This window comes from Vulpes lagopus, chromosome X (assembly GCF_018345385.1).
Source record: "Vulpes lagopus strain Blue_001 chromosome X, ASM1834538v1, whole genome shotgun sequence".
Taxonomy (NCBI): domain Eukaryota; kingdom Metazoa; phylum Chordata; class Mammalia; order Carnivora; family Canidae; genus Vulpes; species Vulpes lagopus.
This window is the reverse complement of record NC_054848.1, coordinates 44,371,938-44,380,064: the sequence shown is the minus strand read 5'-3', so window position 1 is coordinate 44,380,064 and position 8,127 is coordinate 44,371,938. Positions and strand designations below refer to the sequence as shown.

The 8,127-nt window shown below is 42.6% G+C and overlaps 1 pseudogene; it reads right to left on the bottom strand.

Annotated features, from left to right (window-relative positions):
* Window positions 1–2,698: 2,698 nt before the first annotated feature.
* LOC121482509 lies at window positions 2,699–7,450 on the bottom strand (annotated as a pseudogene).
* Window positions 7,451–8,127: the final 677 nt, after the last annotated feature.

The window sequence follows — 8,127 nt, the reverse complement described above, 5'->3', positions numbered from 1 at the left end:
TTAGGACCCTGAATATATCCTGCCAGCCCTTTCTGGCCTGCCAGGTCTCTGTGGAGAGGTCTGCTGTTACCCTAATATTCCTCCCCATAAAAGTCAGGGACTTTTTTTCTCTTGCTGCTTTAAGGATCTCCTTATCTTTGGAATTTGCAAGCTTCACTATTAAATGTCGAGGTGTTGAACGGTTTTTGTTGATTTTAGGGGGGGATCTCTCTATTTCCTGGATCTGAATGCCTGTTTCCCTTCCCAGGTTAGGAAAGTTTACAGCTAGGATTTGTTCAAATACATATTCTGGCCCTCTGTCCCTTTCGGCGCCCTCAGGAACCCCAATTAAACGTAGGTTTTTCTTCCTCAGGCTGTCATTTATTTCCCTTAATCTATCCTCATGATCTTTTAATTGCTTGTCTCTTTTTTCCTCAGTTTCCCTCTTTGCCATCAACTTGTCTTCTATGTCACTCACTCGTTCTTCCACCTCGTTAACCCTCATCGTTAGGACTTCTAGCTTGGATTGCATCTCATTTAATTGATTTTTAATTTCTGCCTGATTGGATCTAAATTCTGCAGTCATGAAGTCTCTTGAGTCCTTTATGGTTTTTTCTAGAGCCACCAGTAGCTGTAAAATAGTGCTTCTGAATTGGCTTTCTGACATTGAATTGTAATCCATATTTTGTAACTCTGTGGGAGAGTGGGCTGTTTCTGATTCTTTTTTTTGAGGTGAGGTTTTCCTTCTAGTCATTTTGCTCAGTGCAGAGTGGCCAAAAACAAGTTGTATTGGGAAAAGGAGAAAAAGAGAGAGAAGGAAAGAAAAGAGAAAAAGAAAAAAGAGAAAGAAGAAAAAGAAAGGGATAAAGAGAAAAGAAAGAAAAAGAAAGAAAGGAGAAAAAAGAAAAAAAAAGGGGGCGTGGGGGAAGCAATCAGAAATCAAGAAGAAAGAGAGAGAAAAAAAGCACAAAACAAAACAAAAACAAAAACAAAAACAAAAACAAACAAACAAAAAAAAAACACGGGGGAGTATCTTCCGATTCTGTATACTTTAAGTCCCTTGACTTCCCTTGGAACTGGTCCGTGTCGCTGGTCTTCTGGGGGAGGGGCCTGCTGTGCTGATTCTCAGGTGTTAGCACTTGGGGGAGCTGCTCTGCCCCTGCCTGGTGCAGGGCTCAGTGGGGGTTGTTCACCCCGTGAGGCCCCGGGAGGAAGCCACAGTGGCGGGGGCAGCTCTGGGACCCTGGAGTCAGCTCCCGCAGTAGCTCCGGGGCTCTCCGTCTGCAGAGCCTGGGGGCTCCCGGGCGGGGCCGCTGATCTGCTCAGTTCCAGGCAGGAGCGTCCTTGCTGTCCTGGGCCCTCCCGGCCTCTGCCTGTCCCGGGGGAGGCCGGATCCTGGGCTGTGTCCCGGCGCCCTGTGCTACGGAGCCTGCGCTGTTGGATTCGCGCCGCCGCCCGAGCCCCTCCGAGCTGTTCCCGGAGCCGCGCCGCCCCCTCCGCGGAGCTTCTTCCTCCGCCCGAGCCGCCGCCTGAGCTGCTCCCGGAACCCGCAGCCCCCTCTGCGGAGCCGCCGCCCGAGCCCCTCCGAGCTATTCCCGGAGCCGCGCCGCCCCCTCCGCGGAGCTTCTTCCTCTGCCGGAGCCGCCGCCGCTGAGCTGTTCCCGGAGCCGCGCAGCCCCCTCCGCGGAGCCGCCGCCCGAGCCCCTCCGAGCTGTTCCCGGAGCCCCGCAGCCCCCTCCGCGGAGCCGCCGCCCGAGCCCCTCCGAGCTGCTCCGGGTCCCGCCGAGCGCTGCAGCCCTTAGGGAGCTCGGCGCACTCTCCGGGGCGCAGTTCCTCTGTTACTGTCCCAGGGAGCCCGAGGGCATCCCCGCCTTTCTGGGGATCCTGCTCCAATTCCCCGGGAGGCCTTTCCGCGGGGAAGGTTGGTGTAGCTCCTGCTCCTCCGGGACGGGGCTCTCCTGTCCTGGGGACACTCGCCCCGGCCTCAGCCCGGCTCCTCGCGGGGCCCCTCCCCCTTGGAGGCCTTTTGTTCCTTTATTTCTTTTTTCCCGTCTTCCTACCTTGATAGAAGCGCGAACTCTTCTCACTGTAGCGTTCCAGCTGGTCTCTCTTTAAATCTCAGGCCGAATTCGTAGATTTTCAGGATGATTGGATGGTTTTCTAGGTAATTTGTTGCGGACAGGTGACTTGGAGACCCTACTCTTTCGCCATCTTGCCCCTCCCCCCCAAATTCAGTTTTCTTCCCTGAATTTCACTGTAATAAAAAACTGTAGTGAAAGAATTATCAGTAGTAAATACTGATTTCAATTTGCTTCCAACTAAGTCAAATGTTATTATATCCTTAAATGTGACCACTGCAAATGAGCTGCCATATAGTTCCGAGTATATTGTGTTTATTTATGACACTAGTCACTTTGAAAACAAAGTGGTACAAATTTTTTTTTGAAAACAAAGTGGTACAAATTAACAAAACACTATAGATTCCTATAAGGTGACTAAATTTCATCTGAGATTTGAAGTTCTATGCAATCTATGGTAATGTAGAGTTTATCCAGTGCATACACATGTATGAATTTGCACATACTCTTAAAACAATTATGCATTTCAAGTGGTGTGGTCAAAATTTTTTAAATACATAAAACATAGAAATTGGAACTCTAGAGCCAATTCAGTAAATTAACTTTTAGAAGATAGTTTAATGTGATTTTTTTCAATTAGTAAAGTTCCTTTTTTCATAATTTATCATTTAAAAATATACTTACACACTCTGATGACTATAGAGAAATAGTTTGCATTAGTGTTGACAAAGTCAGATACTGTAATTGTAAAAGGCAGTTTGGTTAACTCAACTTTCTATCATCAGTTGTAAGTATTGAGTAAGTCCTGGGACTTGGTTTCTTTTAGTAAACTCCACAGATTGCTTTAGTCCAGTTGTGCATTGCTTCAGGGCTATCAGCCTGCACATAGAAAGTTCAAAACAATGTTACAATTTCAAAGAGAATGTCCCTTATCATTACATTGCTCTGTCTACACTCCTGTACTCCATGATCTTCTTTAAGTGGTATTATCTGGAGAAGTTCCTTTTCCAGTTCAGATTTGAAGTAGCCTATTGTATTTTCATCCAATTGAAAAAAATATCTTCTCTTCCAGTTACTTCATCACCATCCGTTGCTTAACACAATATCCAGATTTGATAACTGCACTATCTGAAGGAGGTTTAGGGAGTAAAGAAGATGGCTTCATGATAATTTCAAATTATTTGTCAATACTTTCACCACGTTCATTTACTTCTTATGAGTTGGAGTGATGATGGATATACCACCAATGCCAGTTTTCTAACATGCTTGCTTCTTCCCATAACTTAGGTTATCAGAGTGACACTGTGAATCTGACTGCTTTGGTACTGTAGGTTTTATAGCTTAGCTCAACACATTTACTTATTCTACTATATCTTGCTGATCATTAATTTGTAAGGAAATACTTCCGCATTCCGCATCCCTGCACTCATGACAAAAGAACTCAGCCTTTGGCCTTAAGTTACTTGCATTGTTAATGTAGATAAGATTAATGGCTCCAATGTATTATGATCCAGAAGATAGGTTATGTGGATTACCCATGTACCATACAAAACAATCTTCTCTGGACACAGGAAGATGGTGGTAGAGTAGAAGTTTACCTCATCACATGAACACAACTACATAGCTATCAAATCATCCTAAATATCCCAGAAATCAACCAGAAAACTGACAGAAAAAACTCTACAACTAAACAGAAAAGAGTTCACATCAAAGAAGGTAGGAAGTATGGTGATCTGATTTAGGAGAGAAATATACTGTTGGTGCTACGGGGGGAGGCAGCCCTAGTGGAGAAGGGAAAGAGGGGGAGAAATAAGCACATGAGAGAAGGCACAAAGAGAACATTTCCCCAAAGTCATTGCCTTGGAGAACGAGAAGGGCTGAATTTCATGAGCTCTTAAACCAGCAGGGCTTAAATCCTGGAATTTCAAAGGTCATCGAGTTTGGCTGGGATAGAGGCTGCGGGCACAGTGCTGCTTCCGGAGAGAAGGCAGGAAAACTACACAGTATCAGACAGCATGGAAACAGTAGTCTGAAGAATGCCTGAGGCACACAATGAGATTATTTGCTCCCCTCACAGTGTATCCCTGAAAGGTAGCATTCATGGAGACACCAACACTGGATGCCAAACTTGATTACATCAAGCCCTACCACCCTATGATCTGGTAGTACTACCCTTCTCAGTCATGCATGCCTCAGTCTCAGCATGGTGAGTCTCCTGCCCAGAAGACAAGCACAAACCACTGCCCATACCACATCACCAAACAGGAGTTCTACAGGGCCTCTATTCTGGTGGAGATAGTGTCAGGTCTCATTTCATAGGTAGACCCATAGCACATATTAAAAGTCACCACACTCTGGCCAAGGACCAAACACTGTCTACAATAGGCAAGGACAGCCTCCGCAGATGACTAGCATGAAGGATAGAACAGTCACAACACAACAATAGAGAACACACTGGACACACCAGAGACATTCCCTGAAGTGTGAAATGAGGAAGAAAAGAGAAAGGGGGGGGCAGAAAATTTATTTGAGGAAATAATAGCTGAAAACTTCCCTAATCTTGAAGGAAACTGATATCCAGACCAAGGAGGCACAGGAACCCCTATCAAAATCAATAAAAGCAGCACCAAGACACATTGTAATTAAATTTGCAAAAATAGTGATAAAGAAAAAAATCTTAAAACCAGCAACATAAAAAGAAGTACTCAACTTATAAGGGAAGACCCATAAGGTTAGCTTCAGATCTCTCCACAGAAACTTGGCAAGACAGAAAAGAGTGGCATAATATATTTGAAGTGCTGAATGGGAAAAATCTGCAGACAAGAACACTCTATCCAGCAGGGCTATCATTAAGAACAGAAGGAGAGATAGAGTTTCCAGACAAACAAAAACTAAAGGAGTTCATGACCACTAAAGCAGCCCTGCAAGAAATATTAAAGGGGACTCTCTGGGTGGGAAGAACAGACCAGAAGTGACAAAAACAAGAAAGGATCAGAGAAATCACTAGAAACTTTAACAGAACCAGTAATAAAATGTCACTAAATACATATCTATTAATAATTACTTTGAAAGAAAATGGACTAAATGCTCTAATAAAAAGATATAGGATATCAGAATGGATAAAAAACAAAACCTACCTATATGCTGCCTACAAGAGATGCATTTTAGATCTAAAGACATGTGCAGATTGAAAGTGAGGGGATGAGGAAACATCTATCATATTAATGGATATCAAAAGAAAGCTGGAATAGCCATTCTTATATCAGACAAACTAAACTTCAAACCAGAGACTGTAAAAACAGATGAAGAAGGCTACTATGTCATAATAAAGGAGACAAAAAAGAAGATGAAACAACTGTAAATATTTACGCACCCAACATAGGAACAGCCAAATATATAAAACAATTAATGACAAACACAAAGGAACGAGTGGATAAAATACCATAACAGTAGGGACATTAGCATTCCACTTACATCAAAGGATAGATCATCATAACACAGCATCAACAAGAATACAATGGCTAAGAATGACATACTGGACCAGATTGACCTTTTTTCTTTGTACAATTCAAAAATACTTAAAGGTTTAATTCTCTGAATAGCAAGAGTTAATATTTTATTTATTTATTTTAAAGATTTTATTTATTTATTGGAGGGAGGGAGAGAGAGAAAGAGAGAGAGAGAGAGAGAGACACAGAGAGACAAAGGCAGGGACATAGGCAGAGGGAGAAGCAGGCTCCGTGCAGGGAGCCTGATGTGGGACTAGATCCAAGGACTCCAGGATAACGCCCCAGGCCAAAGGCAGAGGCTTAACAGCTGAGCCATCCAGGAGTTCCAAGAGTTAACATTTTATGATTACCCTTTGAGAATAGAGTACTTGGGAGCAATTTTGAAGTTTTCAAAATCCGTACAAAGCTTGTCAAATCCAACATCACTTTCACAGAATGCAAAATGACTTCCTTATAAAAGTGGAGCAGCCAGGATGGGCTCTCTCACTGGGGTGAGGTCTCTCACTGTACTCAGCTAAGTCTGTGTTGGACACAGAGTCCGGGGCATCCCGCTCCCTCCATGAGCTCGTTGGTACACTTTATTACATGTGTTCCCTGAAGAGCCATTTCTAATGTTCCAAATCCGTGCAGTCCCATAAGGATGGTATGAAACTGTCACTGAATGCCTTCCTCTCAGCCTGAACGAATTCATTGGACTGTATGTGAAATAAAGAACCACCCTCCTGCAAGATAAACTTCTGATTCCCTGTGGCAGTTCCCTGGCAGAGATGCATGATGAGAAGATCCGTTCCTGCGTCCACAGCTATGCAGACCTCTGGCTGGTGGGTGTCACAGTGTATTTCATTCTGGGACGTGTATTCAAAAACTGGTTCTGACCTATTCCATGATAGAGGTTAGAAGGACCTGGCGTCCCACGATTTGGTTTCCACTGGGAGGGTTAGAGTCAAAGCAGTAATCTTTCAGTCCTCTGTTCCCAGAGCATCCCAAAGAAGGCAGGCCTGTCATCAGGCACGTGCAATTCTGGGTACACGTTCTCCAAGAACACCTGAAATCCTTCCGCTGGAGCTTTGCATGGAGCTGCCTCCTCTCTGTCACATCCCCAAAGGGTTCCACGCAGGCGTGGGGGTTGTGATGGTCGTTAAGCTCTTTAAGTTCATCCATCCACACTTGAGTTGTTCAGCGGCTGCTGGCCACAGCCTTGTTGTGGTAGTAGGGTTGAGTATACTTTGTAAAACACTGACACTTTATGTCTAAAAACATCTGCCCAGACAGCCTCAAGATGACTGCAACTCCTGCAACATGGTAGCAATCAATGTGCTTCTTGAAAGGAAATCTTACTTTTTAAAGCAGTTTCAGGCTTAGAGAATTACTATGAAGAGAGTAAAGACAGTTCCCATATACCCGACAATCACATTCCCTATTACGATCATTTAATGTTGATGTGGCACAACTGTAACATTAATGAACTGATATTGATGTGTTATCATTAACCAAAGACTATACTTTATTCAGACTGTTTCAGCTTTTCTCGAATGGCCTTTTCACGTTCCAAGATCCCATCCAGGATACTAACTCCTACTTAGTACTCATACCTTCTTAGGCTTCCGCAGTTGTGACTGTTCTGTCATTTCTGTTGAGGTTCATGCCCCTGACAGTTTGAAATTAATAGAAATACTCCACAGGTCTTTAGCTTACTGTTAGCATGGTATGTCTTTCTTCATCCCTTTACTTTATTTAGCCTCTCGGAATCACTCTCTTAAAAATAGGTGCTTGCAGACAATATACACTGGTGAATTTCTAAAATCCACTCTGACTTTGGATTGCTGTTTATACGCCATTCCTATTTAAAGTGGATACTGATATACTTGCATCGATATCAACCATGTTTGTAGCTGTTTTCTATTCATTACAAGAGGCTCACTTTCCTGCCTTCTCTGGTTTTAATTGAGCATGTTTTATATAAAGTCAGGTTTTTTTGCACCTCTTAGTGTATAGATTATAGGTGTTTAAAAACATTTTAGAGCTTCCCTTAGAGGTTACATATACATTTCAAACTAATGTAAGGCCAGCTTCAGATGACACTATTGACAAACTGAGCAGGTAACTTAACAATACTTCTGCCCTTTTTTTACATGACTGTCATTCTTTTCACTTACTCCTGGCAATACTCACCGGCTATGCTTAAGTCTCATTATTTAAACTATTTTTTTTTTTTGCCATTTATCAAGAATAAAATACATTTTATTATTTAAACGAGTTACTTTTCAATCTATTAAGAACATGAAAAATTAACTTTATTTGCCTTTCTGTGTTTCTTCTCTGGTGCACTTCCTTTTTAATGTAAATTTTTTTAAATCCAAATTTTTTACCTTTACCATTTTTCTTCTTCCTGAATAAAATCTTTTCCATTTTTTTTTTTGCAGTATAAATGGTGACAATTTCCTCTATTTTTCTTTGTCTGAGAGAAAAAGTTTTTCTTTGCTCTGCCATTTTTACAGAATAGATTTTACTATATATATAATGATCCTAGGATGGTGAATTATTTTTCTTTTGGCACATTA